This window comes from Ctenocephalides felis, unplaced genomic scaffold (assembly GCF_003426905.1).
Source record: "Ctenocephalides felis isolate EL2017-DRISC unplaced genomic scaffold, ASM342690v1 CF-g0.4_SCAFFOLD_01886, whole genome shotgun sequence".
Taxonomy (NCBI): Eukaryota; Metazoa; Arthropoda; class Insecta; order Siphonaptera; family Pulicidae; genus Ctenocephalides; species Ctenocephalides felis.
In genome coordinates, this window is record NW_020538040.1 from 173211361 (window position 1) to 173232146 (window position 20786).

A 20786-nucleotide genomic window follows, 5' to 3' on the forward strand; every position below is an offset into this window, starting at 1 on the left:
TTTAGAGAGGCTATTAATCATTGATACATAATTTTATTTTCATTCTATCAATGTGCTTCCATATTGCATGACAAAATCTCCCATCGGACATCATTAGAACACCCTTTGGCAATATGGCATCGTTTTTTGTTTCTTCGTCCAGCTCCGTGCAGGAACACACCCCACATCCTGTTTTGTTACGTCACCGAGTCCATTATGCTAATTATGGCACCTTATTTCCTATTCCTCCGGATGTCAGAACTCAACACCGTGTAAATATGTAACCAGATAAAATGCCCGGAACTATGTAAGTTTAGGCGTGTTTATTACTGGGCAGATTCGAGCTGACACTCGTTAAAATGTAACCAATTAAAATAGTAATTGATAGTTTGATAAAAAAAATGTGAAATAAAAACCAATTTGGTATCAGAAATAAATTGAAAATTAATTTATGATATTTTTTTATTATTATCTCTTTTATTTACAACTGTCCAGTAAAGGACATTCAATAAATTTGATGTATTTACAACAGTCGGCCGAAAAGGGACATTGTATACTACAAGGGCATGTTGGAAAAAACAACTTAGTAGTTGTTTTTCCATTCGATATAAAATTCACAATATTTTATTGATAATTATATAATTTTAACTATTTACTTATTGAATAATTTCTTATAAATTATGATTAAGTTATTTCCATTTTTTATCAGGAGAGTTGATGACTTAAATCCAGTGGCGCTTTTCTTTTCAATGTTCTTCGATAGTTCTCTGTTATCAATTAGTTTGCTAATGACTTTGGGTGACTGATTAGCTTGTTTCTATATCTGTGTGCTGTTTTTGTTATTACTTCATTTATGGTAGGTGTATATTTTTGTATGATCAACATTATATAAATTACCATAATATAAAAATTATCTATCAATTAGATAAGAATTTCATGTTACATTAAACATGCTAATTTCCAAAATCTCTGACAATAGTCAGAAGATTTTGTATTTTCAAGGAAATTTTTTTCCTACAGTTTTACTTGTTGTCCATTTCAGGGCAGATGAAAAATTACTATATAATAAAAATAAAAATTAAAAAAATTAATGTAATAGATAAGGTTTATTGTGAAAATTATACTATAAAATAAAAATAAAAAGAATAAGAAATCTAATATAAATAGGTTTAATGTTGGGTTGCATCCAAAAAAGCAGGGTAATAGGAGAAATGAAAGCACAACAGCTTAATTATTATGTTCAGATTTGTTCAAAAACTGATAATACACAAAATATTTAAAAGCATCATACTCTATTTTAAATTGTGACCAATTGAAATATTAATTATATTTTTATATAAAATAGAAATTAATATAAAACTAAAATATAATATCATACATATAATAAAAAATGTAGAGAATTTAAAATGAAAAATATTTTGTACAATTGATTTTTAGTATATGATAATTATTAGATCAATTCCAATAATAAAAAAAATATTAAATTTAGTTAGGTGGTAGCCTATCTAATCTATATATATATATATATATATATATATATATATATATATATATTGGTTGATATTGAAAAAGGCAGAGTAATATAAAAGGTTCTAGTACATGTCAAACTATTAAGATCTTGTTGTTATTAAAAGAATAAAAAATATTTAATTTTTTATATTTTATTTTTCAATATCATGACTGAAACAATCGACAAAAAGTAATAACATATATCAAAAATAAATGATGAATGTGGTGAAAGTTAGAAAAAATATATATATTTTTGACAGTCTATAAAATTGTTTCATCTTCAATTCTTTAGTCTGAATTGAAAACACAAAACAAAATTTAAAATACGATTGAAAAAATTAGCGATTAATTAAATTATTAAATTAAAAAAAATTGTGCTTCGACAAAAATAGTTTGAAAATATTGTTTTTAGTTGTGATATCAACCTTAACATAATTTATTCAACCTTAAACCCTAACCTAATGTCAAATCCACCTTAACATAATGAATTCTAAAAATATATCAATTATACACCCAATAAGTAATTGGAAAATATTACTTTTTATATTAGTCAATTATTAATTTTGTGATTGCTAATTTTACTTTAATGAAAAAAATATCCTAACAAATATCATCTGTAATTAATATAGTTTTTGTAAGTATTTATGTATTTGTATTTTTTGTGAAATATTGAATAAACACCAAGTAATACACCAAATTAGTAATATAAAAAACTCAATATCTAAAATCAAATTAATATTGTATTTCACTATATTAATGAAGAGAAATGTTTTAAGTTTTATTTAGCAGTGAGTTTTAAATTAATAATTTAATATTGATATTATGGAGTTGAAAACCACCAGAATTAACTAAATTTAGAGAAATGAATAAATAAATTCATATTCGTCATAAATTATGATTTACATACTAAATTCTATTCGCATATGGAATTCCTCACAATAGGTGAAAAATAGTGACATGAAAGCTATGTGATACTGTTATTGCACCGAATGTGGACAAGCTTTTGTTATATAATTAAATTAGATATAATTAATAAATTATTGAAATTTGTAAAATATTTTGTGTGCAGTACAATTAATAGGTTTTAATTAAATTTAATTATGGTCAATTGAATGACGTGCATGTCGAGTATATATACACATCCAAAACAGTGTGCATATATATATATATATATATATATATATATATATATATATATATATATATAATGTATTAATAGAGGGATTCCCGTTTTGCGGATAGAATGTGTTGGGATTTGAGTACCTGTGCGTACAATTGTACCATGTATTTCACAAATTCGAAATCCGCCGTTCGTAGGCGCATTCATCATTCGTTGTCGCATCGCTGTCTTGTCTTCGTATTGATGAAAAGCTTCGGAAATAAATTGTATCCGCTCTCTTATCTTAATTAAAGTAGTTAATTTATTATTCTGAAATTTCGCAAGACAAATGTTTCGCGGAGTTTTGGCGGCAGTAGGAGCGCAATAAATGTTCGAAAAGCTAGCTAGCGTGTAGCAGAGCATTCGCAGAGAAGACACAATGAAAATCAGAAACTTACTTTGGTCTGTACAAGCGGCCCATTGTTGGCAAAACTAGGAAAATACTTGTCAGACAACAAAGAGCGCCGTTGACGTACGCGCTGGAATATAAACTCTTATTATGAATTAATCTTTCGTACAACGCTTTAACATTTTAGGCCTAAAATCATAAATAAGTGGGGTAGGGCGGAGCACAAAGGTCCAATTTGACATTACATCCAACTACATGAACTACATGATAACACATATCACATATCTAACAATTATCAAACTATGTTCAGTAAAATTCGTAAATTCCTAATTATAGAAATAAGTTTTTTAAAATTTTCCTAAAATTTGTCATCTGCCCCTTTTGCGCCACGTGCAGGTTGAGAAGAGATAGCCAGGAAGAAAACAGATCCAACGTCTTTTTTCAATTCAATTTTTTTTTAAATAAATTTAGCTACATTATTTAACTAATGTGAAATATAAGTTTTATGGTAACATTTTTTACAAATATTTCATGGTATATAGCCTTTCATGTGAAATTTTGACAGAAATATTCATCAGCAGAGATCAAATAAATATTAATTTAATTTATCTCCTGTTAAATTGCTATTTTTAACTTAATTTAGTATTTTATTTACTCTTTTTTATTGATTACACTTTTGCCAATGTAAAAGCTTTATAGGCCCTTTTACCCTATTTTTATATTATTTTATAGGGGTTATATAAAAAACCCGTTGAATATAACTTAAAAATAACAACATATCTTAAAAAACAATTAAACAACATATACATCAAAATTATACTCAGGCAACATAAATTAAATACAAGAGCTCAAAAGAAAAAAATATCAAAAAAAGCTTTTGGTACGAATATTCATACATTCCTATTTATCTCCTCATAGCTGCGTCTTGGGAATTTAGGTTATGACTTGCTACACTTCTTTTGCCTTCTACTTTCAAATAGTATCATATGGTATATATACTTTGCTTGTTTTTGTGATAATGATGGTGGACCTTTTTTACCTGCGGATCTTTAGGCATCGCTCTACTCTAATAGCAAAAATCAAACGGACATTTAAAATTTTACTTATTTTTATATTTATATTTTTAAAAATAGTATCTACATAACAATAAAAAAAAGTCATCAGTTCTCTACAACTTATTGCTGAACCATATTTAAATGCTTTATTTAACCATATTTAAATGCTACATTGTAAAAAATGATAAAATAAATCTTTAGAAATAAGTTAACCATTCTATAAATTAGGACATAAATAAATTATCTTATGTTTTTCATTTTTCAATTTTGTTGAAATTTGTTGTAATAAAAAATATTGTATCTACATAACAATAATGAGAAAATAATCAAATATCTACAACTTATTGCTGAACCATATCAAATGCTTTGTAGCACTATATTTTTATAGATAGTAAAATAAATCTCCGCTCTAAAAATCAATGTATAATTCTATAAAAATGATAGAAAAGTTCTGACGGACGGACAGACGGACATCAGAAATTAATCTTATGTTTTACATTTTTCAATTTTGTTGAAATGTTTTAATAAAAAATATTGTATCTACAAACCAATAATTAGAAAATAATGAGTTATCTACAACTTATTGCTGAATTATATCAAATGTTATGTAGCACTATAGTTTTATACATGGTAAAATATATCTCCGGCCTAAAAATGAATTCTATAAAATTGATAGAAAAGTTCTGACGAACGAACGGACTTCGAAAATTTATCTTTTGTTTTACATTTTTCAATTTTGTTAAAATTTGTTTTAATAAAAATAATGAAAAAATAATCAGTTATCTACTATGTATTGCTGAATCATATCAAATGCTAGGTAGTACTATATTTTTATACATGGTAAAATATATCTCCGCTTTAAAATTAAATTTATAATTCAATAAAATTGATAGAAAAATTCTGACGGACGGAATGACGGACATCAAAAATTAATCTTATGTTTTACATTTTTTTATTTTTTTGAAATTTGTTTGAGTAAAACAAGTAGCATCTATATACCAATAATGAAAAAATTATCAGTTATTTATAACTTATTGCTAAATCATATCAAATGATATGTAGCACTATATTTTTATACATGGTAAATAAATAAAAATTAAATCATAATTCTACAAAATTGATAGAAAATTTCTACATAAACAAAATAATTTTTATTACTCCATATATCAATTATTATGTCCGTTTCCGCCGCCAATGCCACGGGGATTCCTTCTTCCGTCTTGGTACGTTGCCACCGCGGCGACCGCGCGTGTTTGTGCCTTAACGCAGGGGCCGCTCGAGATTTATTGTGACGCGTTCTACGTATTGTATAATGGTACATCCTCCACGTTGTGTTCACGTTGTCATTGCCGTTTGTTACTATTTCTTCGCGAACAAACAAAGAGAGGACAAACGCCGCGACAGAACGCGTACTCAAAACCCTGGAGCAGTTACCGCTCTGAAGAAGTTCAGCACGGAAACGGAAGAATATTTCAACTCATCGCCGACGGCTCGGCGGTGTCAGGACTCGCTGACTCTCAACTTGGGCGCACAGACTTTTCCCTGAGCGTTAAGGATATTTCCTGTCTTAAGCTTAATTCGGGGAACGAGGATATGTTTGATGTGTCTCAGATCATGCGTTATCTTTTAACCATTGTAACTAATCAAGTTTCTAATTCCAAAGCAAATGAAATAAAAACTAAGAATTCTTCTCTTTTTGGTAAAAATAAGGTCCAGTTTTTAATTTCCCGAAGGGTAAGTTATAGTAGTCACAAATTTTTGCATACCTTTACGTTTAGAACCTTTAAAAAATTGATGTATGTGTGTGTGTGCATATATGTGCGGATACAAATTTTCGGCGACGATTTTAAATGCATAAATCAATCGATTTGAATCATTCAAAAATTTTGAATTCCGATTGATGAGTAGACGTTCTGCTTACTTTTTGAAAAAAGCAGTTCTGGTCGATTCGATTATACAGAGCAAAAAGTGCAAAAATGGTAATTCACGGAGATTTGAATGATTCAAAAAATATTTCACTTGTAATAAATACACTTGGTAATATTTTGATGGTCCAGCGAAATATAAGAAAATAAGTTTAAAAAAATTACACTTGGCAAACAAACACGATCATTAGACATATGCGCAAATTTCAATAAAAAGTAAAATATTTGTTTTACTTATGTAGTTACTTTTAAACATTTAAACTTTAAATTTAAAATTTAAATTTTAAAGTTTACTTATATAGTTCAAACAAATGTCCTAGACATAATGAATCAACGGTCTTTAATGAATTTCAGAATTGTCACAAAATTTAAAAAAAAATCAAAATATTCAAAAAAAGTCGAACTTTTTCATGAGTTTCAAAATTCTCCAAAAAGTCATTTTTTTCAAAATTTTCAAAAAGGTTGAAGTTTTTAACTTCGCGTAGGGCAAGTTATAGTAATCGCAAAAAAATCGAAAATGAATATTTTTATATATCTTTACGTTTCAGAGGTTTCTGAACATTTTGGCATACCTTAAAAAAATTGATGTACTTGTGTGTGTGTGTGCGGATACAAATTTTCGTCGACGATTTCGAAAACACGGATGAAGCGATTTGAATAATTCAAAAAACATTCGATTCGTATTGATAAGGAGACGTGCTAATTAGTCTTTGGTGAAGGCAATGGTGAATTCAAAAAACATTATACTTGTATTGACAAGATGAAGAATTGATCATATTTTCATAAAGGCAGGTCTAGCGGTTTCGGAAATCTAACAAAAAAAGTAAAAAAAAATACCATTTGGCGGTCAAAAATGAACATTAGACATATGCACATCCCAGTACGATTGCTTTGAAAAAAAGTTAAGAATTTCCAAAATATTTCAAAATAAATGATTTACGAGAGAATAATTTAATATGGTTCGAAATTTTATTAAAAGTTTCAAATCATTGACCAACTTTTATTGATTATTATTGATTATTTTTAATTACTCGAATTTTGAATTGCGGTACGGGAAGTTCCAGCAATTTGCCTTAAGGCACGATGCCTTAATTGCTTTAAGACAGAATTCCACTTACAGCTAGTTAAAAATAACAAAATTCCAGCAATTTGCCTTAAGACGATGCCATGCGTCACTAGTAACAGTGTTCATTTCAAAACCACACTAATCGAATATTTTCTTCCTAATTAGCATTATATGTAATATAAGTAATATAATATACAATTTCTGTTATTAAATTTCATCCAGTTACATCACATATTGCAAAAATATTTTAATAAAATCAGCTATTTAACTGCATATCACGTCTTAGCAAAACAGTAAATATACAAAACCCTTTTGCATTACTTAGTGGGCTTGCCGACGAAAATCCACGGCATGGTACAGCTTTAATATTTAAAATTTGCATATGCCGTCGTCCCTAGGACGAGGACAAGGTTCTTTGCCGGCGAAAGAGGTCATCAAAAATTATGAATTCAGGAGATAGCCGCGCATAAGCCGCTGGTGCTGACGAGAGATAAGGATGATGCTCAAATGCTAGAATGTGTAGTGAGAATATAAAAATCTTACAAGTAGTTAGAGTAAAAAAGAATAAATATAGGTGAGACTGGGTACGGTAGTGACAGTTGTCATAACAGCTAAATTTTACTGATTTTGAGACATGATCCAAAGGGAGCAACATGAAGTATGATTGTTCGAACAAGTTTTTATTATTGCTTGCAGTCAATGTCTTATATTAACATGATCTTTAGACCCCCCATTGCTTTTAAAACGTCAAAAGTAATCATGTTAGACTTATTTTAATCATAACTTAATTGTATACATATAGATCACTTTGTTATTTTGCTATAAGTTGAACATTAGTAGTTATCTATCAGCAATTAGTTTTTGCTTACATAATTTAGCTCAGTCATAATGATGATTTGTTTTCAAAAGTGTGCGTTGGGTACGGTTGTGACATGTATTTCATGACTTTTCGAGTGATTAAACAAAAAGAAATATTAACTTAACTAAGGCAAAATACGAATGAGAAAGGAAAAAGAAAATTCAATACAAGAAAAAAAGATATCCCAAAAAAATCTTGTTGAGTTTGTTTATGTTATTTATAAGCTTTATTTAAATGTGTTTGTTGTGTTATATATTATTGTTATTAACAACCATAAAAGTCAACATAAACCATTTTATATTTAATTTATTTTGATGTCTGTTGAATGCCAAGCCCCAATGACGGTTGTGACACTCGCCTTTTTCTTGCATAATTTGATTTTATGACGAATTTATAGTATGTGAAGACAGTATTTCAGTATTTTCACGTAGACAAATATTCAACTTACCATTTAATTTACTTTTTTCCCAACTAACTGTTAAATTAACAAAATTATTGCTGATAGAAAAAAGTGGCACAACCGTACTCAGTTTCCCCTACATTCAATCAATGTACAAGCCATACAATATTTTTTTTATTAACTTCCCGTAGAGTAAGCTATAGTAATCGCAAAAAAACGAAAATGAAAATTTTTATATATCTTTACGTTTCAAATGATTCTGAACATTTTGGCATACCTTAGAAAACATGGATGTGTGTTTGTGAGTGCGGATACAAATTTTCATCGACGATTTTAGGAACACAGATCATCCGATCTGAATAACTCGAAGAACACGATTCGTATTGATAAGGAGACGTGCTGATTAGGTTTTGGCAAAGGGAGGTCTAGCCGTTTTAGAGATACGGGGCAAAAAAAAACAAAAATGGTAATTTAATTTTTATTTGTATTGACAAAATCATGTTACGTTTAAATTTTTGCAAAAGCTTTAGCGGTTCAGAGATCGAGTGAAAAAACTATAAAAAAATGCGGTTCAAAAATGATCATTAGACATATGCACATCAAACTATTAAATATTTTATAGGGATAGAGTATGAATTTTGTTTACATTTCTTTTGGTTCTGTTTTAATGTTTATCTGCGATGGGGCGCTTACGAGATTCAATATTTCTTCTCTGAAATAGCCACTCAGCACGATTGCTTTGAAAAAAAGTTCTAAGTTCAGAAAAATTTAAAGTATAAAAAATTTTAAATATAAAAAAAACAAACTTTTCAAAACTCATTTTTTTTTCAAAATTTTCAAAAATTTCAATTTTTTCAAAGTTTTCAAAAAAATGTATAGGTTTTTCAAAAATTTTAATTTTTGGTACAGGTAGTTCCAGCATGTTGCCTTAAGGCACGATGCCATGCACCACTAGTTCTTTTTATCGATTATACAAATTTCAAATATATGTTATAATATTTTACTACCATACATATGATAAACTTATATACCGTTCTTCATTATAATATTTTTGAAGGAGCGCGTACGCCTAACATAGTGCGGATCACGCAAGTTCCGTAAACAGTCGTGTGCATCCCTCGCTCCAAGTCCGGCCGAAAGTTGATCTTGCGTGAAAGGGTGCGGTTTAGTGTCCAGTTTAATACACCGTCCAATGAAATAGCACGTTTAATCGGAAATGAATGACTCATTTTGTTTGGAAATACATAATTATACAAAAGGTAGAAAAAATGGTACGCTAATGATACATAGCTGACACGAAATAAACGTAGTAAATTGGTAATTTTTTAGAGCAATTTTAGGGCACAATTTAATAAGTTTAAAATGTGATATTGTACTACATATACATATAAGTAATAATCTTTTTTTTTGAAGAATGTTATTCTGCATTAGACTTTGTCAATTTTAAAATCACTATTAACGATATGATTATTTTATTTTTATAAAACCAACTTTTACTCTTAAAATTTACCTTATTGACCTTTTAGGACAATTGCAGTGTAATAAGAAATAATAATAATCACATGTCTATAATATCAAATCATATGCGGCGTTCACTAAAATTTTGAAATTCTTTATTTTTTTATATAAAGCTAATTATGTTCGAAAATATAAAGCTACTTATATATTTGAACCTTTGCTAATTTTTATATTATACAAAAATGCAAACATAAAATTAGAAAATATTAACAGAGAACATCAACTTCGTAATAATTTTATATAATTTTGAATATAAAATACAATTTAGTTTATAGCTTGCAATTTATATTTTGCGTACCTTGTTTCAAAACACGTATTTATATGTTTCTCTTCAACAGAAAAATGGGTGTATGGGTATATTGTAAGTCATAGTAATGACAAAAATTGTACTTAGGTAAATAATTTGCTGTAGGCCAGTAATATTATTAAATCTGGATAAGAGCGCAGAGTTTAAAAACTTGGCAAGGAGAGTTTTCAAAATCTTTAAGTAAAAAGGGCTTAACATACGCTCTAACAAATATGAAGATAACACAAAAACCGTGGTTTCAAAATATAAAAAAGAACAGCAAATTTATATCTACCATATCAAGACTGAGATTCGGGCGCACAAGAAGCACATCCCATCTTGCAAAAATAGGAATAATACAAAATCCCACGTGCCAGTGTGGTAGAGAACAAGAAACAATTGACCATATTTCTTGAAAATGTAAAATATACATGAAACAAAGGACAACCATGTACAAAATGTTACAGGAAAAAGGAATCGTGTTCCCTATAAACTCACAAGTGTTGATATCTTGCAATAATGTTGACATGAACAAAATTATGTATAAGTATATAACTAGTATTAAGATTGAATTATAAATTTTGAATTGTAAATAAATGTAGATATCTATGTAACTGGCGAAATGATCGAAAGATTAAAAACCATGAATAAATAAAATAAAAAAATATTATTAAAAATACTTGAATCGGAAAACAGAAATAAAAACATTATTATTTTAAAAACTTCCTTACTTCTACCGACACTTAAAATATATCCATAATTCATTCAAAATAATAGTTGCAATTCACAGCATAGATTACATTTTAAATTTAGAAAATTCAAAGTTTTTTTACAAAAATAAAGAAATCGAAGAATACGATATACAAATACTAGGTTCTAGATAGAAATGGAATCCATTTTCTATTAAAATAGCCAGCCGTGGTATGACTGGTAAGGATGTGGGTGATACAAACTAGTCCCGGAATTGATCTTAAGATCGATCATAAAATCTCAACCATTAAATCATTAAATCGATCTTGAGATTTCAACTAGCTCGATATCAAGCAGTATAAAATAAAATTTTCACTTAAAGTTATAAATCTCAAATAAAATCTCAAGTGAAAATAGCCTTTTACGGGCATTGCTGCATTACATACAAATTGATACTATTAGACAGTTAAATACACATATCAAATATAAAACACATGGTAATATAAAAAAAAAGTGTCTAACCACTCACTTGCCCCCTATCGAGAAAAAGCAAACTAGAAATGTAAAATAGCAAACACAGCTCTAAAAAATTATATAAAAATGTGAAATTTCAAATCCGTTACCAATTTCATAGGTGTTTTATTTTCCTTGGGATATGTGATTCATCCAAATCCGTCCCGCATATGTTGTCGTTTACCTCTGCTCGATTGCTACATATCTGCCCTACTATGTGCGCATTCTGAGTATGAGAAGTTGAATAAAACGAGCGATCATAAAAAGGCAATCTGGCCGAGAGGACGAAAACGACACCCGGATTAATCGATACGAGTTGCGCTAAGAATAAGGACCCGAACGGTTACAACATAGTGTAAAGTGATGGAAAAAACCTATTGGTCATGGAATTGTGCCTTAAAACAAATTGCTGGAAAAAAAAATTTCTAAAAAAGCTTTAATTATGTCAAGAGTTCAGCACTCTTTGACAAGTAAATTTATATATATTTTCACTTCCAATTTTTTTGCAATTACTCAAACTTACCCTATGGGAAGTTAAAAATAAACATTTTAACAAATTCGAAAATTAAAATGAAAAAAATTAATTTTTTTAAATTTTTAAAAATGGAATTTTTCGGTTTCATATAGCTTTAAATTAGAAGATAAGTAAAAGTAAGATAATTTAGTAATATAACCGAGGTTAAATGTTTCTTTCCGAAAAAGAAACAATTTTGATACAAGCTTCTTAATTAATATTTTGAACTACTACAGGTTTTAAATATAAATGCAACAAAAATAATAGAAATAAAAAAAATCCAAGTATAACAGGCCCATTACAGATCTAAAAGAATAAACAACTTGGTTCCTGCAGCCGCAGTAACAGTTCTCAACTGCGTTATTTATAAAGTTCGTCGCAAATTCATTCGTCTCGCGTTTTGTAAATATTCCACACTGTACTATGATATAACAGCAAGTTATGAATGTAGAACAGACAGTCGAACTTTTCTTCGATACAAAATATATTACGAGTTTTACAATGACGCGCCGCAGGGAACTTTTCGTAGACTCCGAATAATAATATGTGAGTTTGAGATGTAATGTTATTAAACCATTTCTGTCTCAAAACTCGTATGTTTTCAAGTACCATATGCATAAGGAGAGATATTTCTTGTGAACGAATTTGTATTAGAATATTTACAAAATATTTTGAAAAAGTAATGGAGAAATTTTTTGTTTAAGTTGTTTTTTATAAGAACTTCATAGTTTATTTGTACCCAATCTCCTACTATAATATCTGTATTTTAATTTTTATCGTAAATTCCTTTTTCAACATTTATTGCAAAAAACATGATTAGCAAAAATAATCAGCAAGCTTCCCAACTGATATGTTTCGAACTGTTTTGATATTTTTAAAATAGATCTTGAATTTTGGGCTAAAGCGTGGACAAAAAGTTTTGCACTTTTTTGCGTACTAGTGTACCCACCGAGTTTCGATATATATAGTAGTGCGGGGTACAAAGATCCAATTTGACTTTAAGCAATTGTATTGTAAAAACCAAATCAATATTATCACAAAAAATAATACATATCAAACAAACAACTATCTAATTTTAAAGGGATTTTACGCAATAATAGCTACATTGTTTACGCACAATGATATTGTAGATAACCTTGATCTGGTATTTTGTTAGCAGAGTTTTAAAAACTATTTATTTAATTTACCTCTCGTAAAATTGCTTTTTTTAACTTAATTTACTTGTTTATTTACTAGTTTTTATTGTTTTCAGATTTGCCAGGGTAGAAGTTCAATTGATCCTTTTTATCCCACCCACGCGTGAGGTTTTATAGAGGTTATATAAAGAACTACTGAATCTAATTTAAAACTCATATTACATCTTATAAAACAAAAAAATAACATATACTTAATTTTTTTATTAAAGTCTCGTAAACTAAACACAGCCAAAAACTAACAACAAAAGAAAATACTTTTGTTATGGATTTTCATACATTGCCGTTTATCTCTCAGCGTCTTTTAAAGAATCAAGGTGGTGGTCGGTTATGTATCTTTTTTCCTCCACTTTCAAATATTATTGTTCAAAATTAAAAAATTTTCAACTTGAAAGTTCTACAAGATTGATACCAAATTAATCTGTTTTTGCCTCCAACATTTTTCCCCACCAAGTATATTATATGTATTCCAATTGCAATATGTTTTTATTCCAGATGATTTGAGATATCGTTGGTAGACTTCTTTACCCGCGGATCTTTTAGCCCCGCTCTGCCCTATATTATCAGAAATCTTGATAGCATCATTTTTAGTCTATATTGAAGTATAATTTTTTTTATTAGTTTACTATAGAATATATTTAAATTATATCAGAACGTAAAAATAATTCTTTGTATCTAATTATAATATTTAGAATTTTTTTAACGAGGCGTAAGGGGATTAATTAATATTATCTATTTATATGTTTCTTTGAAGCGCCACAAGTGTTGCTAAATTGGTCGCAAGAATCTTAAGAAGTGTTATGGCATGTTAATACCTCGCAGAAACCATCGCTCTGTATGGGTGTGTAATATCGTTGCTTATCCACAGCACAACGGATGCGGGGACTACTTTGTCTTCTTGTTATATTTTCCGAGGCTTTGTGCACCGATTTTCTGCTCTGCTATGAACGCTATTTATCGTTTTCATCAGTGTTTTCTCAACGAATATAAGAAATACTCGAGTTTAGAAAAATGTTTAATTTTAAAGACATTCATCAATTGCACCAACTATAACTTGTAATTAGTGGTGCATGGTATTGTACATTAAGACAGTTTGCTGGATTCAAGAAACTAGTGGTGCATGGCATCGTGCTTTTAGGCATTTAGGCAAATTCTTGAAAAACCTTTAATTTTTTTGAAAACTTTGAAAGAATTAGATTTTTGAGAGATATGAACTTTTTGAAGAAACTTGAATTTTTTGAAAATGTTGATCATACATCCATTTTTTCTAAGGTATGACAAAATGCTCAAAAACCTCTAAAACGTGAAGACATATAAAAATTATCAATAAGCATCAAAATATAATCGACGATTAATAACAAAAATTTTAATTTTTTTTAAAATATTCAATCATAAATACTGTATATGTAATTAAAAGTCGTTATTAAATTGAGCGACGAGCATATTCTACAAACCACTTATATGCATAAAAACCTAATGAATCTAAAGAACTGTAAACATAATCGAGCCGAAATGTGATGAAGGCATTCAATGACCTTATCTTATACAAAAATATGATAAAATTTTATTCTATAGCAAAAATTATTTTCGATATTCACGAAAATTTCGATTTTTTGAAAATATCTGTTTTTTTTTTTAATATTCAAAACATGTTTTTTTTGGAGCCATAGATTTTAAAAAATTTTTGGAGCCATAGATTCTAAATTTTTTTTAATGTGATTTTTTTTGAAAAAGGTAACATTCTAAAAACAGCTTTTAGAACATTTAAGTAATGTAAACATTATTTATAGTTACTATTAAAATCTCTATAAAATATCTGATAATTTGAAATGCATATGCCTAATAATTAATTTTGACCCCCATATAGCTTTTTTATTCTGTTTTCATTGAAACTCTATAACCGCTACACCCGCCTTTTCAAAAATTTAATCAGATCTTTGTTACGACAATACAAATAAAATATTCTTTGAATCATTCAAAGTGGACGCTCCCCATTCGTGAGAAGGTTAAAGTGTGAAAAACTAAAATATTATTTTTGACATCATTTGCCCCATATTTTCGAAATAACTAGACCTGCCCTAGCCAAAAACTAATCAGCACGTCTCCCCATCAATACGAATCGAGTGTTTTTTCTTTAACTATTTAAATCGGTTGATCCGTGTTCACAAAACCGTTGATAAAAAATTGGATCCGGACATACATACACACACATACGTACACACGCATACATCAATTTTTTCGAATGTATGCCAAAATGTTCAGAGAGTTTTAAAACGTAAAGATATATAAAAATTGTCATTTTCGATTTTTTGTGATTACTATAACTTACCCTACGGGAAGTTAAAATATTAAAAAAAAATCATTACAATGTGCTTCTGCTTATATTTTCTTATATACTATCCGTTCAGGTGTAACCTTTAACAAGCGCAGATTGAATCCAAAACAGAAACCTTCCCGATAGAGAAAGTGAATCGGAATCGAACCGAGTCAGAGCGGTGCGACATGAAAACTCCGATCTCCATCTCGGCACCACGCTTGCATTACTTAATTGTTTCTAATTAATAAATGGCTTTTGCCATCAATCATTTTGCTCGAAACAAATTTCTTCTTTTATGAAATATTATGTTCGTTAAAATTCATAATCATATTTGTTAAAATAATGATTCGAGGAGCAACGAATACTGCTCGAGAGGAGACTCGTCACACCGCTAATAGTCATTATGGCTTGTGAAACATAAGTGCAAATGCAAGCACAATGTAAACTAAAATTTTATATATATACACACATACATGTATATATATATATATATATATATATATGTGTGTGTGTGTGAGTGTATGTGTGGGTGTAATAACATCCCATATGAGATTTAATTATGGAACTAATCGTTTAAGTTTATATTAATTTTCATTTTCTTGATCATTTTTAACAAGTGCATTGCCGCGTCAGCCATATGTGTCTGACACTGGCTAGTTTTACATCAGCCATGCCACGCCACATCAATCACAAATGTCCGACGCAAACGATAGATTAGTATTATATTTCAAAAACTTGATCTTTCAGGAAGAAAATTTGAAAATTCCTTGGCATTCGAAAAAAAAAGTTCTATATAAAATCTTTTTTCTCGAAAGCCAAGATATTTATGCGTGGCATCAAAACTTATGTATTTTATCAAAATTTGTTTTTCCTTGGATACTTTAAGTTTCTTTGATACTTTTTTAACTAAATTATCTAATAAAGTTACCACGACCCATGTGATTATATTATAATTGCTGATATTGTGGCGATCAACGTGTTAGTGAAATAATTATAGTTTTTAACACTGAAAAGCTACGATTATTTTTCAATAAAATTTATTTATGGTTTTTAACACTAAACACCTATGATTATTTTGAATAATTGTTTTTTGCACTGGAAATCTTAATTTAGATAATTAACGCTATCACATGTTTTAAGAAAATAATTTTGAACTTGGTTAATAATCAATAAACATGGTTCCGCTAACATTTTTAATTACTTTAGTTATATTATAAAAAAGTACTCAATAGAAGCTTGATAAGTAGAATTTTTAAATTTAAAATTTATTTAAAAAAAAACATGTTAAAGATTATTAAAATTATTTTATTTTTATATAAGGAAATGGTATCGTCCATGGGTGGTTAGAGCTATGAGATTTAAATCAGAGGTCCCAGGTTTGAAACCCGCTTCGGACAGCTTGATGCCAAGCCGTAGTGATATCGGTTTACACCTTGAATTATAGATAGCAATATGTTTCCATGTGAAAATGACCCTTACCCGGTACTGCTGCATCAATAAAAAATCCTTATTACAGGAATTTAATATGTAATTTTATCACATAAGGAGATATGACAACTGTGTGGATTGTCGTAAATAAAAAATCGACGTGTTAATTTTTTAAATATTAATAAAATAAATCGTGTCAAAATAATTGCAAAGCAAAAGGCAGTATCTTGAATATTTTGTAAATTTCTTCCTAGTAAACATCAATACCACAATACGAATTTTGTATAATCTTTCCTGGACTACTTACGAAATGACTAAATCTATTTACTTCATTTTGTGATTTTCGCACAAGACTGTACACTTTATTGTAGCTCTGTGTTATATCGTTTCTAGATCCTCCTTTCGTAGCGCAAGGATTTGCATAAATGTCCTATTATTTTTGGATACCGCGCAAGAGAGAAAATCTTTAACGCGCTGAGAGATCCTCTGATGGGATTTGCCGTTTAAGGAAATTCATTTAGATTGGATGCGATTTTATAATATTGAAACCGTACCGGAACATTATACCTTGAAATAAATACTACAGTAAATCCCCACCCCCAGGGAAGGTTGTGACAAGCATAAAAATAGGTCAACTAAACATTAGCATTATATTTCGAAAACTTAGTCTTTAAGAAATAAAATTTGATAATTTCTTTCGAGAAAAAAGGTTCTGAATTGAAACATTTTTCTCGACAGCCAAGAAATTTATGTGTGACATAAAAAGTAGTGAATAAATACCAGAATAACTTTTATTGTCAGAAAAAACTTTTATTGTTAAACATATGTAGCACAACTCAACATAATCTTTTAAACAAAGCTTTTTAATATAATATAACAATATATAACAAAGCATAATTTTTTAAACAAAGTTAATAAGAAATCTTTGTAAAACTTTTTATTCTTATATTGAATTTTCCTTTTCCTTTTGCATTTTGTCTTAGTTAAGTTGAAAAATGTATCTGTTTAATCTTCACCCGAAAAGGACAAGATAAACATGTCACAACCGTACCCACAAAAATTTGTCACACAATGCATACTTTTTGAAAACAAATCATCGTTATAACTGAGCTAAATTATCTACGCAAAAACTAGTTACTGCTAATTAACAACTAACGTTCAACTTACAGCAAAATAACTATCAAAGTGATCTATCTGTACAGTTATGAAAAAAATATGAAAAAATAAACTTTTTTTTACTTTTATAGGGCAACGCGGTCTACAGATCATGTTAATGTAGGGCGCTGACTGAAAACGATAATGGGAGTTTGTTCAAACCCTATGTCAACATCAATATAGTTCGGCTGTTATGACGACTGTCACTACCGTACCCTAGCACAACCGTACCCAGCCTCCCTTAATTAGTAATTTACATTTAGTATAACATTTTTATATTGGTTGGTTTCTGCGTTTTGCAGGCATCGCAACATAGGCGTTCGACCCGGGGCGCCAAAGCAACCCGGGTCGATTAGCCTCATGTTCGAGTATGTCGAAGAAACCAGGACCATTTTATGTTAGTGGAATTAACTCTTGTTTGGACGCCATTTTTTGTTAGTGGTATTGTGTTTGGTAGCCTTCATGACTATCTGTGATATCTTGAAAATCTTCAAATTATTGCTTCAACTCGGCATTAATCATAGATGTCTCAGTGGTTCGATTGCCTATTGCAGTAATTACCAAAGTGATTCACGTGGATCCCCATGACAACTGTTATGAGATTCACGTCAACAAAAAAAAAATGGAGGGTCTACGAAATTAAAATGGGGCTTGCGGCAGTGGATCACAATACACCACGTTATAATATCTATTTAATTATATTATACTATGTACAATAAAAAGTCATATTAAATATTTATAAACATTCCAATCTCTATATTTACCAGCAAACGCTTTCCGAAATCATTAAAATCAGAAGTTCAAAGTTGTACATAAAAACAGCGTAATATTATATAACATTTTCAGTAACGCATTACATAATTCGCATCTGTACAAATTATAAACTTCTTATACAGTATTCAACCGTAGGATACAAGAAAATCCTCAAGGGAGTACATTTTACATTTTCGTATCATTCTGCAATTCGTTATCTTTCGTTATGCGCAAAATATAAACGGCTCGCGCGGTATGAGCACGGACTTAGCCCGAAATGAAATATGGTCCGCCAAGATGCGATGCCGGTTAATTTTGTTATTTTGGAGTCATTAATTTGAGACGGCGCAAGAAAACTGAACCGCATTTCTCAAATGTATTACGATAGAACGGAGAATGCGAGAATTTCTAAACATTTTCAAAAAGAAGAGATTTAGTTCTGTATTATGTTTATTAATTACATTAAATATAAATAAAATCAGTTGATAGCATTTGGACATAGGAAAATCCTATTCTCTTTATTTGTCACACATTATGTCACAACTTTTTATATTTTAAATATTAATTATTGTTTTACCAGATATGACGGATAATATACCTAGGGTAAAAATCCGAACCAATTATATTACAACAAATAACACATATCAAACAACAACTATCTAATTTTAATTCAATGTGTTTTTTTTGCTGTTTTTTCCAAATTTTGTGAACTGGTCCTTTTTACCCATTGGCAAAAAAAGTGCGACGGCCATGTTGCAAACAGGACCAATATTAAAATTTATTTATTATTTAACTAATGCAAAACATAAATTTTATGGGTACATTTTTTACAGAGATAACACTGTATATAACCTTGATCTGGTATTTTGTCAAAAATACTCATCAGCAGAATTGGAATAACTATTTATTTCATTTATTTCTTGTAAAATTGCTTATTTCAACCTAATTTACTGTTTGATTTACTATTTTTTATTGTTTTTTTTTTTTACAGAGGAAGTAGGTATATAACCTTGATCTGGTGTTTTGTCAGAAATATTCATCAGCAGCATTGGAATAACTATTTATTTAATTTATCTCTTGTGATTGCAATTTTTTACCTAATTGCAATTGCATTTTTTTTTACTTAATTCACATTTTTATTCACAATTTTTCATTGTTTACACCTTTTCCAGGGTAAAGATTGAGTTGATCTTTTTTACCCCACCCACGTGATATAGGTTATTCAAAAAACTTGAATCTAACTTAAATTAACAATATATCTTATAAAACAATTAAATAATGTATTCTTAAAAATTATATTAAGTTTGCGTAAACTAAACAACAGTGCTCACCAACCAAAAAACTAACAACAACAAAAAATACTTTTGTTATAGATTTTCGAACATTGCCGTTTATTTCATGACAGCAACGTCGTAATAATCAAGGTATATGGCTGGTTACCTTTTTACCTCTACTTTCAAATATTGTTGTTCAAAAATTCTTAACTTTACTTGTTTTTAAGATATCGGTGACGGACCCATTTACCTATCTACTGTATTAATATTCAGTAAAATTTCGTTCTTTAAAGCTTCATCAAAACATCAATAGATATGATAACTAATAATATTAAAAATTATAATTCATTCAGCTAATATTGTGTAGGTCGACAATTGAACAGTATATACATTTTAATAAAACTTTTATATTGATTGATATCATGCTCCTAAAGAACAAACATACTGAAATATTACGGTTGTAGAAAAAGTCGTTTAGATTTGAAAATTCATCAACGTTTGAAAAAATATTGTTCGCGCCATATCAAAGTGAAAAAGCAATCAATCCAAAACCATATAAAAAAGTCTATCATTACGATATTTGTTTAACATTGAAATTATTGTAAATACAATTATAACTTGTAATTATTATAAAAATATATAACAATTATAATTAAAGTACTTTTAAATAAATTGGACCTTCAAAAATTTAATCAATCAAGTCCATCAAAAAAAAAAAATAATATGATGATGTTCAAAATTTTGGCCAAAAGTTGCGTTTGTAAATATTGCTAAAGTCAAAATTTGAATTTTTGAAAATTTAAAAATCATTGGAATGAATTTGATAAGGAAGAGCCGCAATAAG